The following is a 25,666-nucleotide window of genomic DNA, read 5'->3' on the forward strand; positions in this document are numbered from 1 at the left end:
GCAGCCATGCATTTCCAAGCCATCACACTGCCTCCGCCGTGTTTTACAGATGATGTGCTATGCTTTGAATCATGAGCTGTACCACGCCTTCGCCATACCTTTCTCTTTCCATCATTCTGGTAGAGGTTGATCTTGGTTTCATCTATTCAAAGAATGTTCTTCCAGAACTGTGCTGGCTTTTTTAGATGTTTTTTAGCAAAGTGCAGTCTAGCCTTTTTATTCTTGATGCTTATGAGTGGCTTGCACCATGCAGTGAACCCTCTGTATTTACTTTCATGCAGTCTTCTCTTTATGGTAGATTTGGATATTGATACGCCTACCTCCTGGAGAGTGTTGATCACTTGGTTGGCTGTTGTGAAGGGGTTTCTCTTCACCATAGAGATTATTCTGCGATCATCCACCACTGTTGTCTTCCGTGGGCGCCCAGGTCTTTTTGCATTGATGAGTTCGCCAGTGCTTTTTTTCTTTCTCAGGATGTACCAAACTGTAGATTTTACCACTCCTAATATTGTAGCAATTTTTCGGATGTTTTTTTCTGTTTTTGCAGCTTAAGGATGGCTTGTTTCACGTGCATGGAGAGCTCCTTTAACCGCATGTTTACTTCACACCAAAACCTTCCAAATGCAAGCACCACACCTCAAATCAACTTCAGGCCTTTTATCTGCTTAATTGAGAATGACATAACAAAGGGATTGCCCACACCTGTCCATGAAATAGCCTTGGATTCAATTGTCCAATTACTTTTAGTTCCTTTAAAAACAGGGTGGCACATGATAAGGAGCTAAAACTCCTAAATCCTTCATCCAATTTTAATGTGGTTACCCTCAAATGAAAGCTGAAAGTCTGAACTTCAACTGCATCTGAATTGTTTTGTTTAAAATTCATTGTGGTAATGTCTAGAACCAAAATTAGAAAAATGTTGTCTCTGTCCAAATATATATGGACCTAACTGTAGATGCGCATTCCATGCGTTCTAATGTGCGGATGGTTCCCAGGTATAGAGGAGAGGAGACTCTCCTCCGGACCTGGGTACCATAGAAAACTGTAAAAAAAAAGAATAAAATAAAAATAAATATATACTTACCTTCTGGCGGCCCCCGCTGCACTCCTCCTTGCTTGCCGGCAGTTCGCGATGGACTGAAGGACCTGCGCTGACGTCATAGTCATGTGACGGGTCACGCAATGGTGACGTCGGCAGGTCCTTCAGTGTACCACTGCCGGCAGCCGGGACGGTGAAGCAAGACTGCGGGGACCATCAGAGAGTAAGTATAGATTTATTTTTTTACATTCTCTCGGGTCACACTATATAAATCAATGCATGGATTTATATAGTGTGACCAAGTTGACAAGCACTTTCCAAGTGATGCTAAAATTGCTTGGAAAGCGCTTGTCAACCCGCATGCGGAAATGCAAGTGAAGAACGCTTCACTTCCGCATGTCCCTGGCAGGAAAACGCATGTACAATCCACATGCATTTTTTTCTGCCAGGGAGATGCAGAAACACTCAGGAAAAAATCCTGAGCATTTCTGCATCATGGGCACATAGCCTTTACGTTTAGACAGGGCTAAGGAGCTTCAATTTGTTAGTTTTGCTGTTTACCTTTAACTTTTCTTGTTTAACATGTGCTATTGTTCTTCACAGGTAAATTGGAGCATTGTCAAACACAGGCCAAAACAAAAGTAGAAAGGGTTATATAGTGTGTTTTCTCCATAGAATTAAGTACTGTTGAATCTAAGCTTTAAATAAAAGCATTACCATGGCACAGATTTAATACTGGTCACAAGAGCATACTGTAGGGAATTAATGTGGCTGCATTGACTGAATTAATTCCTTCTTGCCAAGAAACAATACATGATAAAATAAAACACCTTTTAGAACACTTTTTAGACAGTTCTTTATTACAGTTTAAATGTTTTCTTTTTTAATTTTATTGTATACATACAGTATTTATTGTATTTTTACTTACAATTAGAAATGTACTTCTTACAAGTCTTTTCAGTGGTCTCAAGACCCCTCATCAATCTTCAGTGAATTTCAAACCTATCACATATAAAAATCATCTTAAAGTGTAGGTATACTTTAAAAATCTTTCTATAAAACTCTCTTGCTACAGACTATATTTTTGCAACGTCTGATAGTGCATACTATCAAGGTATTACAGTATATCAGGTTGGTCCTTTTAATTGGGACCGATTGTTAGATATTTCTGTTATAGGGACTCTATTGCAGGTAGACTATTATAGGGCACTGTGGTAGGGAGACATTCTGTGCATACAACACCATTTACCACTTCAATGATGAAAAGACTGTTATAATTCAGCTTGCAAGTAAGATGTGTAACCGGAAAGTGTAGAACAAGGAAAAAATCCAGAGCTGCAGCATTTATTGCAGTAGTACAACCCCTGGCAAAAATTATGGAATCCCTGGGCTCGGAGGATGTTCATTCAGTTGTTTAATGTTGTTGATAAAAGGCAGATCACAGACATGGCACAAAACTAAAGTAATTTCAAATGGTAACTTTAGAGCTTTTAGAAACACTAAAAGAAATCAAGATTAAAAATGTGGTACTCAGTAAGGGTAATTTTTTTCAGACTAAGCAGAGGGATAAAATTATGAAATCACTCAATTCTGAGGAAAAAATTATGGAATCACTCTGTAAATTTTCATTTCCAAAACTAACAACTGCATCAAATTAGATCTGCTCGTTAGTCTGCATTTAAAAAGGAGTGATCACACCTTGGAGAGCTGTTGCACCAAGTGGACTGATATGAATCATGGCTCCAACATGAGAGATGTCATTTGAAATAAAGGAGAGGATTATCAAACTCTTAAAAGAAGGAAAATCATCACGCAATGTTGCAAAAGTTGGTTGTTCACAGTCAGCTGTGTCTAAAATCTGGACCAAATACAAACAACATGGGAAGGTTGTTAAAGGCAAACATACTGGTAGACCAAGGAAGACATCAAAGCATCAAGACCGGAAACTTAAAGCAATATGTCTCCAAAACAGGAAATGCACAACGGAACAAATGAGAAACGAATGGGAGGAAACTGGAGTAAATGTCTGTGACCGAACTGTAAGAAACTCCCTAAAGGAAATGGGATTTACATACAGAAAAGCTAAACATAAGCCATCATTAACACCTGAACAGAAAAAAACAAGGTTACAATGGGCTAAGGAAAAGCAATTGTGAACTGTGGATGACTGGATTAAAGTCATATTCAGTGATGAATTGCGAATCTGCATTGGGCAAGGTGATGATGCTGGAACTTTTGTTTGGTGCCGTTCCAATGAGATTTATAAAGATGACTGCATGAAGAGAACATGAAAATTTCCACAGTCATTGATGATATGGGGCTGCATGTCAGGTAAAGGCACTGGGGAGATGGCTGTCATTACATCTTCAATAAATGCCCAAGTTTACATTGATATTTTGGACAGTTTTCTTATCCCATAAATTGAAAGGATGTTTGGGGATGATGAAATCATTTTTCAAGATGATAATGCATCCTGCCTTAGAGCAAAAACTGTGAAAATATTCCTTGAAAGAAGACACATAAGGTCAATGTCATGGCCTGCAAATAGTGTGGATCTCAATCCAATTGAAAATCTTTGGTGGAAGTTGAAGAAAATGGTCCATGACAAGGCTCCAACCTGCAAAGCGGATTTGGCAATCAAATAAAGTTGGAGCCAGATTGATGAACAGTACTGTTTGTCACTCATTAAGTCCGTGCCTCAGAGACTGCAAGCTGTCATTAAAGCCAGAGGTGGTGCAACAAAATATAGTGATGTATTGGAGTGTTCTTTTGCGTGTTTGTTTTTCATGATTCCATAATTTTTTCCTCAGAATTGAGTGATTCCATAATTTTTTCCCTGTGCTTGGTCTGAAAAAAATTACCCTTACTGAGTACCAAATGTTTTATCTTGATTTCTTTTAGTGTTTCATAAAGCCCTAAAGTTGCCATTTGAAATTACTTTAGTTTTGTGCCATATCTGTGATCTGCTTTTTTCCAACAACATTAAACAACTGAATGAACATCCTCCGAGTGCGGTGATTCCATAATTTTTGCCAGGGGTTGTATAATACACTTTATTCCATGAATACAAAAGATGTTCAGAAAACTTGATAATATAAACGCGTGTGAAGACACGAGGTCTTCCATGGGAATAATACTACTCAGATAACAAAGGGTGAGGGTTAAACAATGTGGCAATACTTTAATGAACCGCCGAACAGACAATAACATATTGAACATTCCCAGCAAATACCCAAGATGGTGCAAATTTACACAGTCTCACCCTTTCGCTGGCCCGCTGGAAACAGAGCAATTGCGAATTTGAGACTTCCAGGGCCAACTACCTCAACCAGTAGCACCCCACTTTGGGTTGACACCCACAAAGAGGAGGTAGCAGCAAGCTTAGGGAGCTGACAGTTCATTGAGGTACAAGGTCAGGAGACCCTAGGGTCCCACCCTGGCTTCTCCGAACATATCCATGGGACTAGGTGACCAGATGGTCCCAACCTAAATTTCTCCGAGTGTATCCATGGGTTCCAGGTTACTGGATGGTTCCAACCTGGCTAACCCAAACATATCCATGGGACCAGGTGACCGGAGGGTCACAATCCAGACTTTCCCCAAACGTCTCCATGGGACCAGGTGACCGGATGGTCCCAGCCTGGCGTCTCAGAACATATCCATGGGAACAGATGACCAGAGGGTCACAGTCCTGGTTTCCACAAATGTCTCCATAGGGTCAGTGATAGTCAATGGAGCAGATCTGTATCCTTCCAGCCAGGGCAATGTCCCCTTAGGCTGGCATCGTGAAGAATCCAAATCTGTGTCCCTGGGGATGGAGCCATGCTACCAAGCTGCTGTCCTGAAGAGTCTCTCTGATTCTCTTTGCAGAAAGATAGGAATCCCTGTTTATATGTACATCTGTGGCTCAGGTCATCATTAAAGGTGAGGGGGAAGGTGCAGGGCTCATGTTTCATTGTTTGAGCGTTTATTCAACTTGCATAACTTATACTCCTGTGCTCTGCGAGTCAACTAGCCACAGGGTACACATAATGGTTAATCAACATATTTAGCAAATTCTTGTTCACAGACCTATAGAAGTCAACATTCAGATTTATGACAAAAGTCTGTGTTTAATGTTCCACTTGAAGAAAGAAAAACACATAATTTCAAAAGTCATCATAAATATAATAGTGCATTTCTCCTGGCCTAACGGATTTAATCATGAGGCTAATTAAGATTAGAAGCTGTGTCCTCACAACACGTTTTGGGCTAAATGTTCTTAATCATGGCACATACAGTTGTACTCAAAAGTTTACATACCCCGGCAGAATTTTTCCTTTCTTGGCCTTGTTTCAGAGAATATGAATGATAACAAAAAAACTTTTTCTTCACTCATGGTTATTTTTTGGTTGAAGCTATTTTTGTCAAACTACACCGCGTGCAGAATTATTAGGCAAATGCGTATTTTGATCTCTTTGATACTTTTTATACATGTTGTCCTACTCCAAGCTGCATAGGCTTGAGAACCAACTACCAATTAAGTAAATCTTATGATGTGCATCTCTGTAATGAGGAGGGGTGTTGTCTAATGACACCAACACCCTATATAAGGTGTGCTTAATTATTAGGCAACTTCCTTTCCTTTGGCAAAATGGGTCAGAAGAGAGATTTGACGGGCTCTGAAAAGTCCAAAATTGTGAGATGTCTTGCAGAGGAATGCAGCAGTCTTGAAACTTTTGAAGCGTGATCTCTGAACAATCAAGTGTTTCATGGCAAATAGCCAACAGTGTCGCAAGAAGCGTGTTGGCCAAAAAAGGCGCAAAAAACTGCCCATGAATTGAGGAAAATCAAGCGTGAAGCTGCCAAGATGCCATTCGCCACCAGTTTTGCCATATTTCAGAGCTGCAACGTTACTGGAGTATCAAAAAGCACAAGGTGTGCGATACTCAGGGACATGGCCAAGGTATGGAAGGCTGAAAAACGACCACCTTTGAACAAGAAACATAAAGTAAAACGTCAAGAATGGGCCAAGAAGTATCTTAAGACTGATTTTTGAAAGGTTTTATGGCCTGATGAAATGAGAGTGACTCTTGATGGGCCAGATGGATGGGCCAGAGGCTGGATCAATAAAGGGCAGAGAGCTCCACTCTGACTCAGACGCCAGCAAGATGGAGGTGTGGTACTGGTATGGGCTGGTATCATCAAAGATGAACTTGTGGGACCTTTTCGGGTTGAGGATGGAGTGAAGCTCAACTCCCAGACCTATTTCTTCAAGCAGTGGTACAGGAAGAAGTCGGTATCGTTCCAGAAAAACATTATTTTCATGCAGGACAATGCTCCATCACATGCATCCAACTACTCCACAGCGTGGCTGGCCAGTAAAGGTCTAAAAGAAGAAAAAATAATGACATGGCCCCTTTGTTCACCTGATCTGAACCCCATAGAGAACCTGTGGTCCATCATAAAATGTGAGATCTACAGGGAGGGAAAACAGTACACCTCTCGGAACAGTGTCTGGGAGGCTGTGGTGGCTGCTGCACGAAATGTTGATCGAAATCAGATCAAGCAACTGACAGAATCTATGGATGGAAGGCTGTTGAGTGTCATCATAAAGAAAGGTGGCTTTATTGATCACTAAATTTTTTGGTTTTTGTTTTTGCATGTCAGAAATGTTTATTTCTAAATTTTGTGCACTGATATTGGTTTACCTGGTAAAAATAAACAAGTGAGATGGGATTATATTTGGTTTATATTAAGTTGCCTAATAATTCTGCACAGTAATAGTTACCTGCACAAACAGATATCCTCCAAAACTAAAAAAAAAACACTCCAACTTCCAAAAATATTAAGCTTGGATATTTATGAGTCTTTTGGGTTGATTGAGAACATAGTTGTTGATCAATAATAAAAATAATCCTCTAAAATACAACTTGCCTAATAATTCTGCACACAGTGTAGTGTGTTCTTTTTTTATATCTTAATGACAACCAAAAACATTCAAATGACTCTGATCAAAAGTTCATATACCCCAGTTCTTAATACCATGTATTGCCCCCTCTAACATCAATGACAGCTTGAAGTTTTTTTGTGGTAGTTGTGGTTGAAATTCTTTATTTTCTCATATGGTAAAGCTGCCCATTCTTCTTGGCAAATAGCCTCCAATTCCTGTAAATTCCTGGCTGTCTAGCATGAACTGCGCGCTTGAGATCTCCCCAGAGTTGCTCAATGATATTGAGGTCAGGAGACTGAGCTGGCCACTCCAGAAGCTTCACTTTGTTCTGCTGTAGCCAATGACAGGTCGACTTGGCCTTGTGTTTTGGATCGTTGTCATGTTGGAACGTCCAAGTACGTCCCATGCGCAGCTTCCGAGCTGATGAGTGCAAATTTGCCTCCAATATTTTCTGATAACGTGCTGCATTCATCTTTCCTTCAACTTCAAGTTTCCTGTGCCTTTTTTAGCTCACACATCCCCAAAACATCAGCAATCCACCTCCGTGCTTTACTGTAGGAATGGTGTTCCTTTTATGATAGGCCTTGTTGACCTCTTTCCAAATGTAACATTTATGGTTGTGGCCAAAAAGTAAAATTTTGGTCTCATCACTCCAAACTACCTTGTTCAAGAAGTTTTGAGGCTTGTCTCTGTGCTGTTTGGCGTATTGTAGGCAAGATACTTTTGTGGCAGTTCCGCAGGAATTGCTTTCTTCTGGTGACTCGACCATGCAGCCCATTTTTTTTCAAGTTCCTCCTTATTGTGCACACATCGCTAGTTTTCAGAGAGCCCTGAATTTCAGTTGATGTTATTTGTGGGTTTTTCTTTGCATCCCAAACAATTTTCCTGGCAGTTGTGGCCGAAATTTTTGTTGGTCTACCTGACTGTGGTTTGGGTTTTAGAGAGCCCCTGATTTTCCATTTGTTAATCAGTTTGAACGCTGCTGACTGGCATTATCAATTCCTTGGATTTTTTTTGTATCCTTTTCCTGTGTTATACAGTTCAACTACCTTTTCCCGTAGATCCGTTGATAATTCTTTTGCATTCCCCATGAATCACATTCCAGAAATGTCAGTGGCTGGATGAAAGATGCAAGAGTTTGTCTGGATCCCAGAAACTCACTCAGCTTTTATGCACACACCCTGATTAAAAGCAAACAGGACACAGGTGAGGATGTTACCTTTAGTAGCCATTCAAACCCATTTGTGTCAAATTCTGTGGATGATATCAGTAGTGATCGGTGAGCACTTAAATGCTTGGGTGCTCGATGCTCAGGTCGAGCAAATTGATATGCTCGGGTGCTCGACCTGAGCAATGACCCCAATGTAAGTCTATGGGAAACTCGAGCATTTTTCAGGTGGCTCCCCCCAGCGGTCTGCAGGGGGCCTAAAAATTGCCCAAATCGATGGGAACAGTGCTCAAATGACATGGGAACAACATGGGGAAGACCCCTGGAAGCATTTCTGAATCCCAGGTCACTGCTGTGAACAATGTTGTCAGAGGTATTACGCCACTTTTACGGACTCACAATAAAACATACAAAAGCGAGACCAAAATGGATTTTCCTGGGAAATATGTTAAGGAACATCCTTTCCAGGGTATTGACTTGTATATAAGGTAAAATAAGTAACCAAAACCAAAAATACTCCTCCACACCTCGGGCTATGTTCACACATAGCGTTTTTGATGCATTTTTGCACTTTTGCATTGCTTTCAACCATGATAAATACATTCACATTTCACCGGAAGATGTCATTTTAACATTTTACAACCTTATCCGGCCATGTGGTGTGTGAGACATGATGAGACACATACTGTCTCATTTATGAAAGAGGGACTCTGAAAGTTACAAAGCCTATTTTTATAGGGCCATCAGGAGCCAGCAGTCGGCCCTCACTATTGTTAGAGAGCCATCAGCCGGCTATGCTTTTTTGTTCCCATTATTAAAGAGTGGGTCTCCTATACTGTTATTGCATTTGCAGTGAGTGGCAGGGTTGCCCAATATTTGGACGTACCCCAATACCGCTTTGAAGAGACTTAGAGGAGGGCCTCCTGAAAACAATGTTCCCATTTTTAGTAAGTGGGTCTCCAATACTGTTTGCCTATGCAGTGAATGCAAGGGCTGCCAAACATTTGGACCTACACTAACACCCCTTGGAAGAGATGTAGAAGAGGGCCTCCTGAAAAAAAATGTTCCCATTATTAGGAAGTGGGACTCTCATTGTGTTTGCCTATGCAGTGAATACAAGGGTTGCCAAAAATTTGGAGGCACTCCAAAGCCCCTTGGAAGAGACGTGAAAGTCAGAGGACCTCCTGAAAACAATGTTCCCATTATTAGGAGGTGGTTCTCCCATTGTGTTTGCCTATGAAGTGAATGCAAGGGTTGCCAACAATTTGGAGGCACTCCAATGCCCCTTGGAAGAGACGTGGGGGTTAGAGGGCCTCCTGAAAACAATGTTCCCATTAATAGGAAGTGGGTCTCCCACAGTGTTGGTCTATGCAGTGAATGCAAGGGTTGTCAAACATTGGGAGGCACTCTAATGCACCTTGGAAAAGATGTGGAGGAGGGCCTCGTATAAAAATGTTCCCATTAGAAAGGAGCGAGTCTCCTATACTTGTAATGCCTATGCACGAAGTATATGGGCTGACAAACATTTACCCCTGGGGGGTATACATGAACTTACTGTATAAAGAAATGTTTTTACGGGCATCATAAACACCCTTTAAAAAAATTATGTGGGTGTTGCATCACGGAACACGATCACCCTGGTGATATGGTAGCTTTTGAGAAACCACTGAACCACGAGGTTAAGCACATGGGCCAGGCATGGTACATGTGTGAGCTCGCTTCAGAGCTGTCACCAGGTTCCGGCCATTGTCACACATGACAATGCCTGGCTGTGGGTTCAGCGGTGTCAGCCACAAATCTACCTACTCTTTCAAAGCTGTCCACAACTCTTCAGCATCGTGCGGTTTGTCACCTAAGCATATTAGCTTCAGCACAGTCTTTGCCGCTTGGCTGAGGCAGTGCTGCAGTGTTTCCAGCTTGTGACTGATGTGGTCATTTTGGAGATGGAGGCTGAAGAGGAGGGGGAGGCTGAGCAGGATTAGGTGCAGGAGCTGTAGACTGTGGGGGCAACCCTGATTGACCTAGGGCCCTCAATCCTGAGCGGGAGGATGTGTTCCATCCCAAGGTCCAACTGGGTCCCGCCCTCCTCTATGTTAACCCAGTGTGCCATCATCGAGATGTACCATCCCTGCCCACAAGCACCTGTCCACGTGTCTGTGGTTAGGTGTACTTTCCCGGTAACTGCATTGTTGAGGGCAAGGCTAATGTTTTGGGACACGTGCTGGTGTAATGCGGGGACGGCACATCAGGAGAAATAGTGGCGGCTGGGGACCAAGTACCGAGGGATGGCTGCCGCCATCAGGTTGTGGAAAAATTCCGTCTCCACGAGCCAAAAGGCAACATTTCAAGTGCAAGCAGTTGCGAAATGTGGTAATTTAGTAGTGTGGTCTGTGGGGCATTGCCTGCATATTTACGCTTCCGTTCCAAGGACTGGGGTATGGACAACTGAACGTTGCACTGGGACAAGGAAGTGCTTGCTGATGTTGCTTTTTGAGAGTGTGCAATGACAGGAGCAGTGCAGGAGGCATCTTCGCATGCACTATGGACTGGGGATTGGCTTGCATGCACAACAGCGGAAGAAGCAGTGGTGTCACCCGCAAACACGGTTCCTGGACCCTGGGGTTCGGCCCACAAAGTCAGGTGCTTTGCTGCCATGTGCCTGATCATGCTGGTGGTGGTCAGGCTGGTAGTTTTGCTACCCCTGCTGATGCTGGTCTGGCAGCTGGTGCAAATGGCCTTTTTGGGGTTATAGGCAGAGTCTTTAATAAACAACCAGACTCGGGAAGACCTAACAGTTGTACTGGCAACTTCCTTCGTGCTGGTGTTTTGGGGAATGGCTGCCTGCCTTCTGTCTGCGGCCACCACACTGCTTCTTCCTGCCTGTTGGGGTGCTCTGCATGTCCTCGTGCCAGGTTGGGTCAGTTATTATGTCATCTACCACTTCGTCTTTCACTTCCGCACCTTGGTCCTCCTCCTGACTTTCTGGCAATTGTGTCTCATCATAGTCCACTTCTTGTGACACTTTCTCACCGTCGCCTTCGTATGACCATGGCTGTTCAAATATTTGGGCATCGCTACATGCGATCTCCTCTTACCCCACTTCAATTGGACCAGGCGAGAGGCCCGCATCTATAAATGGAAAGTGAACAGCTCTTCTGATTGCCCAAGTGTGAGATCAATTGTCTCTGGGCACTCGACATGGTGGGAGGAAGGAGGATCAGGGTGAGGAATATGCGGTCACGGCTACTGAGACTTGATCGTATGGAAGATAGGGTGGTGGTGGTGGTGGCTAAGTGACTGGAAGCATTATCTGCTATCCAACCAATTACCTTGTCACACTGCTCTTTGTTCAGTAGTGGTGTTCTGCGGCCCCCTATTAATTGGGGCAGAAAGATCGAGAGAGAAGATGTGGGTGTTTGTTGTGGCAGATTTTCAGCTTGCCCACGGCCTCGGCCTCTGCATGCACCATCACGTCCAGTTCCCCGTCCCTTGCCATGTGCCTTGCCCATTTTAAATGGAGGACAATGCTGAATTTGGAGTGAACTTATATGTGATCCGTGTGACGGACAAAGTACAGTTTTAAATAGTTGGCCTGTAGGTAACTATTTTTAACACAGCCAACCTCGTGTCAACAAGTTCACTGATACATTGCAACAAAATTTCAATGGAGGCCAGAAATGGCAATATTTTCAGTGCAATTATATATGATCCGTGTGACTGACAAACCACAGTTTCAAATAGCTGTCCTTTAGGTAACTATTTTTAACAGCGCCAACCTCGTGTCAACAAGTTCACTGATACATTGCAACAAAATTTCAATGGAGGCCAGAAATGGCAATATTTTCAGTGCAATTATAGGTGATCCGTGTGATGGACAAATCACAATTTTAAATAGCTGGCCTGTAGGTAACTATTTTTAACAGCGCCGACCTCGTGTCAATAAGTTCACTGACACACTGCAACAAAATTTCAATGGAGGCCAGAAATGGCTATATTTTCAGTGCAATTATATGTGATCCATGTGACGGACAAACCATAGTTTTAAATAGCTGGATTTTTAGCCTGTAATATGGAAAGGACACCGCTGTATTCTGCAGTGCCAACAAGCAAATGGTGCAGAAAAACAGTGTTCTCTGAATTGCTTTTTAAGCAAATAATCAGGATTACGATAAAAAAAATATTCCTGGCCCCTGATACCTGGCCTATTTCTGCAAATATCTGTAAAAGCACCAGCAGACAGAACTGGAATGGACCCTCTTACTATGTGCACTTCAGTCTGCTATATAACCAGCATTGCCTGCCTAGCACTGATATCTCTGCAGCTGGATTAATCCTCAGAAGGACTGTTAGTTGAGATGGATATGTGTCTCTAATATAGTCTGGTATACCTACACTAACTAGAAACAAGGAAATCTCTCCCTAGCTCAGCAGCAGCTCTCCCTACACTGTCTGATTCCGGAGTGATGAGCATGGCGGCGCCAGGTCTGATATAGACCTTATTACGCTGTGCTGCCAGCCAAACACTGTAATGCCACAACCAACATGGCTGCGGCATTACAGTGAGTGGTAGACAATCCCTGCATGTTGATTGGCGCTCTAAAGAGCACCAAACATGCAGTGAGGGGATCCGAGCTCCCGCCGAGTAACCCCGTAAATACTCGACAAGCGCCGAGCATCTCGAGCAGTGAGATACTCCGGCGAGCACCGAGCAGTAGCGAGCGTGCTCGCTCATCACTAGTTATCATGCCAAAATCACAAGGGTATGTGAACTTTTGATCAAGGTCATTTGGATGTTTTTGGTTGTCATTAAGATCTAAAAAGAGAAAACACAGTAGTTTGACAATAAATAGCTTCACCCAACCAATAACCATGAGTGGAAAAAAAGTTTTTTGTCTTCATTCATATTCTCTGAAACAAGGCCAAGAAAGGAAAAATTCTGCCAGGGTATGTAAACTTTTGAGCACAACTGTAATGTGATTATGAGTTACAGTGCTGTTCACCATTATTGGCACCGCTTCATTTTTTTCATAGACTGTACAATATCTTCAGAAATAAATGGAAATATACCAAAGTTATATTCTCAGAATTTTTTAATTAGTGATCCAAAGTAATACAACAATAAAACATTGTTTTTCATCTTCCATCTTGCAATTTCAAATAAGAAACAGAATAAACAGCATGTGCAGCAATAAAAGCACCCCTAATTAATACTTGGTTGCACACCCTTTGGCATTGATGACAGCCTCCAAACGTTTCTTGTAGCCATCTATAAGCTTATTGCACTTTTCAGCTGGAATTTTCTCCCACTCTTCCTTTGCAGTTTATTCAAGCTCTTGAATGTTTACAGGGTTCTTTTTCCCAATGGCAGATTTCAGCTCACCCCAAAGATTTTCAATGGGATTGAAGTCAGGACTCTTTGCTTGCCCTTTTAAAACAGTTCATGTTTTCTTTTTAAACCATTCTTGTGTACTTTTGCATGTGTGCTTTGGGTCATTGTCTTGCTGGAGGACCAATTATCTTAGACTTAGACCAAGTTTTCTTACACTGGGTAGGACATTTCTCTCTAAAATCTCTTGATAATTCTCTGATTTCATGATTCCTGTGATATGGTCAAGGCCTCCAGTAACATACGCAGCAAAGCAACCCCACAGCATTATGGATCCTCCACCATGTTTAACTGTTGGCAAGGTGTTCTTTTCTTTATAAACTTCATTGTGCCATCTGAAAACAAACTGTTGCTTTGCATTGCCAAAAAGTGCTATTTTTGTTTCACCTGCCAAAAAACATTTTCCCTTAAGGATTGTGGTTTGTTATGGTACTCTTTGGCGAAGATCAGTCATTCCTTTTTATGTCTTTTCTTCAGCAAGGTTTCTTCCTTGGCCTTCGGCAATAAAGTTGTGCTTGGTTTAGTGTGTGGCATATGGTACTTGTTGAAACAATGACCCCAGAATGTTCCAGGTTGGCCTTCAGGTCTTTGGATGTTTGACGTGGTGTTTTTTACACCATTCGCTCCAACCTTTGAAGACATATTTTGTCAATTTTCTTCTTTCTCCCACATCCAGGGAGGTTCTTCATGGTTCCATGCTTGGGAAACTTCTTAATAACATTGCGCTCTGTTAAAACTGGGATACCAAAGATGGCCTTATATCCTTTGGAAGTTTTGTATTGCTAATAATAGCAGTTCTTATGTCCACAGACAGCTCCTATGTATTCACCATTGTGACAAAGGAACAGGGCCTACCATGTGGCTTTTTAAAACACTGAAGACATCATTCATTGGCTAATTCATGTCACATGGGCATCGACAATTAATCACTGGTGAATCTCTTTTGTGATTTACCATAGGTGAGTCAAAATGTGTTTCCATACTAAATTAATGTGAAGGGGGCCAATACCAGTGACACAGCAAGCTTTATGTTTTTCTATTTTTCCCTTCCATTGTTTTTTGTTTTAAATTATTGTTTATAATTTGCTATTTTCTATTTAACATGAGTGCTCTGTACAAAAGAGCTGTTTCACTTGATTCATTTTTTTCAGAATATATTCCACATTATGTACTTAAATTTCATGGGTGCCAATAATGATGAGCAGGACTGTAGAGCTTCTAGCACACAGTGCTGATATAAGAGAACCTACAAATAATGTATATAGCCAGATAGATATTATAAATGTAATTTATTAATACAAAAATGTAGACAAGTTTAAAAAGTAGGGGCGACAAACACAGCAGGAGGAGGCAAGGTAACATATATGGATGGATACATAAATCAAGATAAAAATAAGCAAGGATAATCAATAGTTACTTTGGTATGGGATACAATAAGTAAAAATTATTAATATGGACATGCACAGCAGTGGTATAATAACTACTGCAAGTTATAGTAAAAGAGCTGCATGTTAATAATAATAATGTGGAGACATAAATACAGAGTAGCCTTAACGCATGTGCTCTTCCTACTGGAATAGCGTCAACCCAAACGCACGTTTCGGCTCTAGCTCATATCAACATCTTTTACTTATTGTATGCCATACTAAAGTACCTGTTATTTACCTTCCCTATTACTTTGTTATGTTATATATTTATCTTGATTTATGTATCCATGCATATATGTTACCTTACCTCCTCCTGCTGTGTTTGTTGCTCCTTAGTGTTCCTCTACTTTTTAAACGTGTCTCCATTTTGTATTATTAAATTATATTTATAATATCTATCTGGCTATATACATTATTTCTAGGTTTTCTTAAGGCTGAGTTCACACAATGCGTTTTTCATGCGTTTCCGCGGCGTTTTTGCAGTTGCGTAAACGCCGCGGAGACGCATGAAAAACGCATGGTAGAAGGGCAGCAATGTTCCCCAATTGAAATCCGCATGCGCTGTGCCCATGATGCGGATTTTTCTGCAGCGTAAACGCTGCGGTCAAAAATCCGCAGCATGTCAATTAATTTTGCGGAAACGCTGCTCTTTTGCCGCCATTGACTTGCGTTAGACCGCATGGAATCCGCATCACTGTAAATGTTGATGCGCTTTTCATGCGGTCTAATGTGCGGATGGTACCCGGGTGTGGATGAGAGGACTCTCATCCAGACCCAGGTACCATTAAAAAAAAAAGAATAAAATAAAAAATATATATATTCTCACCTTCTGACGGCCCGCGCAGCGCTCCTGCTTGATTCCCCACACTTCGCGGTTGAATGAAGAAGGACCTTCGCTGACGTCAGAGTCATGTGACGGGTCACGTGATGCTGACGTCGGAAGGTCCTAAAGTCTTCACTGCCGGCAGCCGGGACCGAGTGAAGCAGGACACCGGGGGCCATCAGAGGGTAAAGTATATATTTATTTTTTATTTTTTGACATTCACACACTATATAAATCCATGCATGGATTTATATAATGTGAAGTTGACAAGCACTTTCCAAGCGATGCTAAAATCGCTTGGGAAGCGCTTGTCAACCCGCATGCGGAAATGAAAGTGAAGACGGCTTCATTTCCGCATGTCCCTGGCAGGAAACCGCATGTACAATCCGCATGCGTTTTTTCCTGCCAGAGAGATGAAGAAACGCTCAGGAAAAAATCCTGAGCATTTCTGCATCGTGTGCACATACCCTTATTCTCAGGTATTGTTAGCCACGTTATAGCCACTTTATATATTTAATTGCTCATCTTAGGTGTGTTGCATATATTTTTCCTATAAAAACTTTTTTTGCTTCCAACTGTTATCACTATTATCATTATTATTCTTACTTACCTTTGGCACCACCTTGATAGCGTGACCACCTTAGCCCATTCTCTAGACATCATTTATATCAATGAAATAAAAAGCATCATATTTTTGCAAGAATATTGCAGTTATGGATTTTTTGCTTCTCCTGTGTTCAATAGTGACGGTTTGATCACTGTTAAAGGGCAACATGGCATTTAAAAAGTTACAATGGCACTTGAAAAATCATTCCCTGAAGAAAGTATATGCCTTTTCCACTTTCTCAAATGCTTCTATTTTACCACAATAAATAAGAATTAAATAAGAATTTTACCACCCACTGACAAACATTAATCAAAGCAACACTATCAGTTTCAAATACTGTTCTGTATTTCATTTTGTACTGAATCGGAAAGTAAGTGGATGTTATTATATATAGAATGGTGAAATGAAAACTCTTATCAAGATCATAGATTTTGTGCCATATACTGTAATTGTTAGTGCTGAATAGTTTCTGATTTTTCCTCATTTTTGTGACCATTTAGATTGTGAATTTATTGGCTAGGAAGCTCTCTGATACTGAGCATTTTATTTGTGAGATATTGGCTCTGTTATGGACTTTCAGTTGTATCACAAGACTATGACTTTATGAATCATACAGGCATTATTGTATGGACCGAACATCAAATTTTTGCCTACATGTTTGTGTTTGGAATATTGTAAAAAAAATAAATCTCTAATAATACCTATGTAAAGACGGATGCAATAAGAATTAGCTCTTACCTGCTTGACTGGTAGGTGCACACATATGTATTGAATGGGTTTGGAATTGAGCTGTTGACATATTGTAAAATAAAAAAATGCTGACTTCCAGTAAATGCTTGAAGGATAACTTTTGCACATATTGGTCGAAGGAGCTATGTCGAGTTTTTAAATGTGCAAAACTGCAAAGTGCTTGTTAAAAAAGCAACTTTGCAATTTTAAACTTATTAAATATTCTTCCTGTTGTCAAGAACAGAGGCATATTTAATTTTATACTATACAGATCATTGCCAAGGTTATCGGCCACCTTACAACCTCACAATGAGTGTTTACCTAGGTAAGGATCATGCAACAACAGCAATCTTTATGCTTCCCAAACTCCAGACCTCACGGCCCCCAACAGATCATGTTTCCAGGATTTCCTTAGTATCGCATAGGTGAAGGAATTATATGCCATAATTCTCTCACTTGTGCCATTCTACGGAAATTCTGAAAACATAACCTAATGGGAGCCAGCTTCAGACTCCCTTTGCTTTTCTCATGCTGAAAAGGCAAAGTTGCCTCTATTAGCAGCCCGGAAGACCACTCATTGCAAACAGCGATGTGACCATACTGCTGGTCTGAACTGTCAATCTCTAAGAGAGCACCACCCCATGTAAACAGGAAGCAGGGAGGCAGGGGGCAGATACACTGCTGAAGAAACAACTTGAGAAAACCATCTATGATAGAGATGGTAGAATTGATTGGTTAGTTTCTGGAAATTAGAGTTATTCACATTTTGAAAAATCAGCGGAGAGTTATATTTTTAAGATTTACTAATCTCTGTTGATTAGTTATTTGTTTGCTACAATATGTATTGCTCTTTTAAATGATGTCATTATAATACTATTACAGTAGCTAGTAATTGTATATATTATTCCACATTAGTAGTTTAAATAAAAATGAATTTGAAAACACAAAATATTGTAAAGTTGCTATAAACCCCCCCCCCAAAGGAATCACTTTTGAGAATTGTAAAATTTTCATTCAATCACAGCCCCTGAGACATAAGCATTGTGTGCCTGTCTTAATTGAGCTTCCTGATTTACTAGATAATGTAGGAGATAAATGAAATTCAAATGCATAGTTCAATTATAGAGAAAAGCCAAATAATGGCTTGTGGCTGCTGCTTTCTAACATAAGGCCGTATGTTTTATTAATGTGAGTGGAAGGGGTCCTATATTTTGCTTCAGTTTAATTAACTGATGCCTTTGGGATATGGGTTAATATGTATCTTCTAATCTTTCATAAAGGAGATTGAATTTGCTTCTCATTTCAAAATTTCAACACTAAAATTCTACCAAACAACATTCTTAAAATATTCTAAGCGCTAAATGAATTTGTCAAATAAGATTTGTCTTTTACATCTTTAGGCTGTTTAGGCTGCATGTTTTATACTGTGTTGTACATTATACTGTATTTTATGGTGTATATCACATTCAATAAGTAATAGGTCATCCTAGAATCTAAAATATTCGAGGAAATGGATTGTGAAAGCTGAATACAGTATTCAATTCAGTTTAAATGTAACACATTATCATAGCTCATGACTTACAAAAAGAAGTAAATCTGTTTTTAAAATGGTACTTTTATTTATAAAAAAAACTAATAGATTACAGTATGAAACATTTAGCTTTGCTTCATCAAAGTAATTACCCAAGAATTTTGCCATAAATCGCTTTTTCAAAATTGTTCCATTTTTGTATAAACCTGAGTAGCGCAAACATTGTGTGACTTTTAGCATTTTCAGCCCAGTTTCACCCAGCTTCTCCAAAATAGGTAGAGCAGGGTAGGACAGAAGCAGACTGGAGAAGTGACACCACAGCTCATCTAATTTATGATGAGCTCTGGCATTCCTTATACCACAAATCTTACTCCAGTCCCCGATGGGAGTAAGAATATGGCAGGGTTCACTGAGGTGCATGTCATTTCTCAGATTCTCCTGATTCATTAATAGACATGCTCCTCTTAATGAATCAGGAATGCTTGACTCCAGCACACCTCTTTATCAAGACCGGTGTTGTTCATGCAGGTCTTGATGAATTGGGGCCTTAGTGCTCTTGCTTGCTGTAACTAAGCCTATTTTTAAAGGAAACCTGTCACCAGGTTTGCCCAAAATCACATATGGCCACCACCATTCAGCCCTCATAAACAGCATTCTATAATGCTGTATATAATCATTTATTATATTCACCTGGGGGGAGGGGCGATCCGGTCTGAGGCTGTCGCTCGCCATGGTTCATTGCCTCCCTTCTTCTTGTGATGCCGTCCTCCATCTTGCTTTATGTGGATGATGCGTCCTCTACATCGTCCACACAGTGACCCCAGCATCGTGCTCAGGAGCTTGTTTCCGAATGATTACTGCCGGGAGCTTTACTTAGCTGACAGCTCCTCTGTGACTGCAGTCTTATGAATCCCCCCAGCACACCCACTGTGCTCTGCGGGAACTTGCCGGTTTCAGACCCAGGGCACAGCCAAGCTCTCCATACATGGCCTCGGCTCAATACAAGTATATGGAGCGTCTGTGTTGATCACATTTTTGTGCATAAATGTTATATGGGTATTTTTTGTTACTGATTTTAATCTTTATATGCAATAAAATTTGAATAATCATTCTAAGCTATTGAAGACTCCATTTTTCTCTTTGTTATAAATTATGGCATGTATATGGAGTTGTTTCTGGGGGACAAAAGGGGCACTGTTCCCACTTTTGAACCTCTAATCATGATGTTTGTGATGCAAATGGGTTGTTGTATAATAAGTATATGGAGCTAGGCTGCACGCACTGGCCGGGAGTATGTACAACTCATACATATCCTCCAGTCCAGGGTCAGAAACTGGCGAATCCCCGCCAGGGATTCATAAGACTATGGGAGTAGCAGACTCTCATCAGCCGACGTCTATGTCCAGCAATAAGCTTTTTACCGCGGGTCACAGGTGCGGGATCACGCTGACATCTGACAGCTTGATCCCGCAGCGCTCTGACCGGAAGGAATGATGTTACCGCCGATCGGAGACCCTGTTTCCCTCGCTGTCAAGCAGATGACAAAGTTGGAAACCACGGATGTTCGGGCCCCCCATAAATATGAATGTTGTCCAGGTTCAGGTACTGTTCTGGTAATCGAGCCCAAACTTTTAATAGATGTTCGGCCGAACCCGCCAGACCAGGGGTCCACCCATCTCCACTCTTTACTATAGTGTGTAAACTTTTGTGGTCAACAGAGAAATCTCTCCCTCACCTGTAGTGTGTAAGCTCTTATGGCCAGCAGAGTCCTCTCCATCTCATTGTAAAATGTAAGCTCTTATGGTCAGCTGGATCATCTCTCTTTCTCTCTACTGTAATGTGTAAGCTTTTATGGTCAGCAGGGTCCTCTCTATATCACTCTCACCTGTAAAGTCTAAGCTCTAAGGTCAGAGGGGTTCTCTCTCACTTCTCTCCCTTATTTCTATTGTCAAAGCAATTACAAGCTATTCAGTGTTGAGATTTGCACACATTTATTCCCCTGTGAAATAATTTTTGGGGGAAATTTGGCAAAGTCTATGAATTTATATTGCGAAAGATCTGCTCATCTCTAGTTATTTAATGTTTTAAAACATGATTTTCTCTATTTTAGAAGAAGCTGAGCACGACAAGTGCTTCTTTCGATTGTCCTTTGCATACCCTTTGCATCTGGCTCAGTTTTTTGAGCTTTATGCAACTAACTTTGATCTCAACTAATGAAACAGTGCATTAGTTGCCATTATCTTTTCCCCCCATTCACTTCTAAGTGCTGGCCCAGGGCCAGATCAGAACATTATATGAATTGTTGTGTTCCGGCCTCTAGATCAGCACTCGCCATTTTCTGGTGTGGCAACTAATGAGCCAGTCAGGTTGCAACAGTCCTATTGAAAACATTGGGATCAGTTCCTCCATTAGGTGATTTTTTTAAAGGGATGTGTCGCTCATTAGGCTGTGTGCTGTTGTTTCAGTACAATGAATGTTGTATCACCAGGAAATTATCACTGCCTGGACTACAGCTCGCGTGAGCCCTGGTCCGACCTTGCAGCTTATAGTCATTATACAATGTACATAGAAAGCTGAGGTGTGGGTGGGGTTAGCTTTATGAGCTCTGCTACATGCTACATTTAAAAACTGTGTCACAACAGCTTAACACAATATACTAAGTGACACATCGCTGGAATCAGGGTCTCTTTTCCTACATTATGCTGCTCTCAGATGAGGTAGCAAAAACCTAGTGACAGATTCCCTTTAAAGACTGGATGTGAAAAACAACACAACTTAAGATAAATGTGAATCCAATCTAAGAATACCCTGGGTTTATTTATGTATTTTAAAGAAACACTCGAGGAAAAAATAGATATATTTGTTCATATTCAAAGTCTGTGTTTAAAAAAATATGAATTGACCCAGATAGTAAAAGAAAATGGGAGAAAATATTTATTTTCTTTAAACCTCCCCCCTAAGATAAATAAATACACCACAGATATGACTTGAGCCTTTGAAATGTATGCTTTATAATTCTGAACTCGTAATTATTATTTAGCAATCACAAATCTATTTTTAAAAAATTAGGTTTCAATTAAAATAAGAAAAGTTTGGTGTGTGAAAACAAGGGCAGAATTCAAGTAAATTCTAAGCTAATTTTGTCATTACATTCTTTCTTTTCTTTAATTAAGATTTTTTTTTCATTATTTAAAGAACATCTAATGAACAAGAAAGCATTATATATATTAATTTTCATTATTAAAGGTGTAAGAGAATAAATCATTCTCTGTATTCTACTAGTAGAAGTAACTTTTTTACACTAATTAGAAGTTTAAGTTGCATTGTCAATTAATAATCATTTATTTTTAAAACTAATTAATAGTTGTATTTCATTTTTCTTCTGCATATTTATAATTAGGAATATGTCATCATATGAGACAAAACTTGTTCATGTATATGAAAATAAGACAATTTGCAAGAAATCATTTTTGAGATGTGTTTCTTCTTGTATGGTCTTTAGTTATATTTGGTTAGTTGGGTTATTTTAAACAGATTTTGATTTATGTCTGGGTAAATTATATGGTACTGCAATACCCCTACTAGTCCTCATTATTGTACTCATGACCTAAGTAAAGCTGGCGGAACGATAGTGGCTGAGAGTGTTGTGATGCTGCTTGGTCAAGCATAGAGAATGTGAATTATGCTGGCCCATAAGGTCCGTAGGTCTTAGAATAACAAGCAGAGGTACTTTTATAACATAAGTCTTTTGCTTGTTTTGTCTCTTTTACTTTTCTACACAGAGAAACATACTGTAATCTCAGTGGTTGCACTTCAAATTAACCACATTAGAATTATGATTAACCATGCAAAGACGTACATAAACGTGGGGATCTAGGGGCATAAACAATGAAGGGGAGGAAGAATCATAACTATTGTAGAATGTTGTGCAAGTGATCAAATGATTTCAGGTTCAATTCCCCATGGAGACTAAAAAAATCTGTAAATAAAAATTATATGAAAAATATATATGTATATTTTATATATCGTATACAGTACAGACCAAGAGTTTGGACACACCTTCTCATTTTAAGATTTGTCTGTATTTTCATGACTATGAAAATTGTACATTCACACTGAAGGCATCAAAACTATGAATTAACACATGTGGAATTATATGCTTAACAAAAAAGTGTGAAACAACTGAAAATATGTCTTATATTCTAGGTTCTTCAAAGTAGCCACCTTTTGCTTTGATGACTGCTTTGCACACTCTTGGCATTCTCTTGATGAGCTTCAAGAGGTAGTCACCAGAAATGGTCTTCCAACAATCTTGAAGGAGTTCCCAGAGACACTTAGCACTTGTTGGCCCTTTTTACTTCACTCTGCGGTCCAGCTCACCCCAAACCATCTCGATTGTGTTCAGGTCTGGTAACTGTAGAGGCCAGGTCTTCAGGCATAGCACCCCATCACTTGCCTTCTTGGTCAAATAGCCCTTACACAGCCTGGAGGTGTGTTTGGGGTCATTGTCCTGTTGAAAAATAAATGATGGTCCACCTAAACGCAAACCAGATGGAATAGCATGCCGCTGCAAGATGCTGTGGTAGCCATGCTGGTTCGGTATGCCTTCAATTTTGAATAAATCCCCAACAGTGTCACCAGCAAAGCACCCCCACACCATCACACCTCCTCCTCCATGCTTCATGGTGGGAACCAGGCATGTAGAGTCCATCCGTTCACCTTTTCTGCGTCGCACAAAGACACGGTGGTTGGAACCAAAGATCTCAAATTTGGACTCATCAGACCGAAGCACAGATTTCCAATGGTCTAATGTCCATTCCTTGTGTTCTTTAGCCCAAACAAGTCTCTTCTGCTTGTTGCCTGTCCTTAGCAGTGGTTTCCTTGCAGCTATTTTACCATGAAGGCCTGCTGCACAAAGTCTCCTCTTAATAGTTGTTGTAGAGATGTGTCTGCTGCTAGAACTCTGTGTGGCATTGACCTGGTCTCTAATCTGAGCTGCTGCTAACCTGCGATTTCTGAGGCTGGTGACTCGGATAAAGTTATCCTCAGAAGCAGAGGTGACTCTTGGTCTTCCTTTCCTGGGGCTGTCCTCATGTAAGCCAGTTTCTTTGTAGCGCTTGATGGTTTTTGCAACTGCACTTGGGGACACTTTCAAAGTTTGCCCTATTTTTCGGACTGACTGACCTTCATCTCTTAAAGTAATGATGGCCACTCGTTTTTCTTTACTTAGCTGCTTTTTTCTTGCCATAATACAAATTCTAACAGTCTATTCAGTAGGACTATCAGCTGTGTATCCACCAGACTTCTGCACAACACAATTGATGGTCCTAACCCCATTTCTAAGGCAAGAAATCCCACTTACTAAACCTGACAGGGCACACCTGTGAAGTGAAAACCATTTCCGGTGACTACCTCTTGAAGCTCATCAAGAGAATGCCAAGAGTGTGCAAAGCAGTCATCAAAGCAAAAGGTGGCTACTTTGAAGAACCTAGAATATAAGACATATTTTCAGTTGTTTCACACTTTTTTGTTAAGTATATAATTCCACATGTGTTAATTCATAGTTTTGATGCCTTCAGTGTGAATGTACAATTTTCAAAGTCATGAAAATACAGACAAATCTTTAAATGAGGAGGTGTGTCCAAACTTTTGGTCTGTACTGTATGTATATATATATATATATAACAAATGTAAATCACCCCCTATGTCAAATTTTGAAGCAAACAGCATATTTTTTATTGACATGTCAGTGAAAATACAGTGTTTCATTATAACAGTAATTTCACCCATACAGTAAATGGTTTAACCCCTTCACCTCGGGTGAATTTCCATCTTTTCGTTTTCATTTTTTCCTTCCAAGAGGCATAACTTGATTATTTATCCATCCACATAGCCATATGAGGGCTTGTTTTTTGCAGAATGAGTTGTATGTTTGAATGACTTCATTCTTTTTATCATGTGATGCACTGGAAAGCAGGAAAAAAAATTCCAAGTGAGTTGAATTCGCAAAAAAATAGCAATTTCAAATTATTTATTTTTTTATTTTATTTATTTATTTATCATGCTTGCTATTTGGTAAAACCGACCTGACAATATGGTTGCTTAGGTCAGTTTGAGTATGCAGATGGTACTTTTCAAGTGGTAAAAACAATTTTGGAAATCTGTAAAAAAAAAAATTTGTTTTTGTTGCCATTTTCCGAGACACACAACTTTACGCTGTTTTAATGTAGTGCTGTATCACATTGAAAATGGGAATGCTAGTCTCATTCTCTTAGTAATAACACAAAGATTCAAGTGAAATAGGTAAGTGCTGTACCTGCATAGTCACTGTGTGATTGTGAACCGATTGATCTGAGATATACTGCAGTAACAGCACAATAATAACAGCCTTTTTTTATGCTTTACACACTGCAGACAAGGAGAGCAGTATTAAACCCCTCAGAGCTAATTTTGCTACTAACCCAAAATGTGTGACGAAAAGTATGTTTCCTGCATTGTGAGATGGACTAGCCATTCTGTATACAGTGGAGAAAATAAGTAGTTGATACACTGCCAATTTTGCAAGTTTTCCCACCTACAAAGAATGGAGATGTCTGTAATTTTTATCGTAGTTACAGAAACAAAATCTGAAAAAAATCCAAAAAATCACATTTTATGATTTTTAAATAATTAATTTGCATTATATTGCATAAAATAAGTATTTGATGCAATAGAAAAGCAGAACTTAATATTTGGTACTGAAACCTTTGCAATTACAGAGGTGAGACATTTCCTGTAGTTCTTGACCAAGTTTGCACACACTGCAGCAGGGATTTTGGCCCACTCCTCCATGCAGATCTTCTCCACATCTTTGAGTTTTCGGGGCTGCAACTGGGCAACATTGATTTTCAGCTACCTCCAAAGATTTTCTATTGTGTTCACGTCTGGAGACTGGCTAGGCCACTCCATTACCTTAAAATGCTTCTTACAGAGCCACTCCTTAGTTGCCTTGGCTGTGTGTTTCGGGTCATTGTAATGTTAGAAA

General features: G+C 40.3%; 1 protein-coding gene across 2 annotated transcripts in view; it reads left to right on the plus strand.

Moving 5' to 3' along the window:
* PTPRD (protein tyrosine phosphatase receptor type D) overlaps window positions 1-25,666 on the plus strand; it is a 2,806,079-nt gene that overhangs the window by 923,170 nt on the left and 1,857,243 nt on the right. The window lies entirely within an intron of this gene.

This window comes from Phyllobates terribilis, unplaced genomic scaffold (genome assembly GCF_046119375.1).
Source record: "Phyllobates terribilis strain yellow unplaced genomic scaffold, ASM4611937v1 Scaffold_1__5_contigs__length_1240528914, whole genome shotgun sequence".
In the NCBI taxonomy this organism is placed as follows: domain Eukaryota; kingdom Metazoa; phylum Chordata; class Amphibia; order Anura; family Dendrobatidae; genus Phyllobates; species Phyllobates terribilis.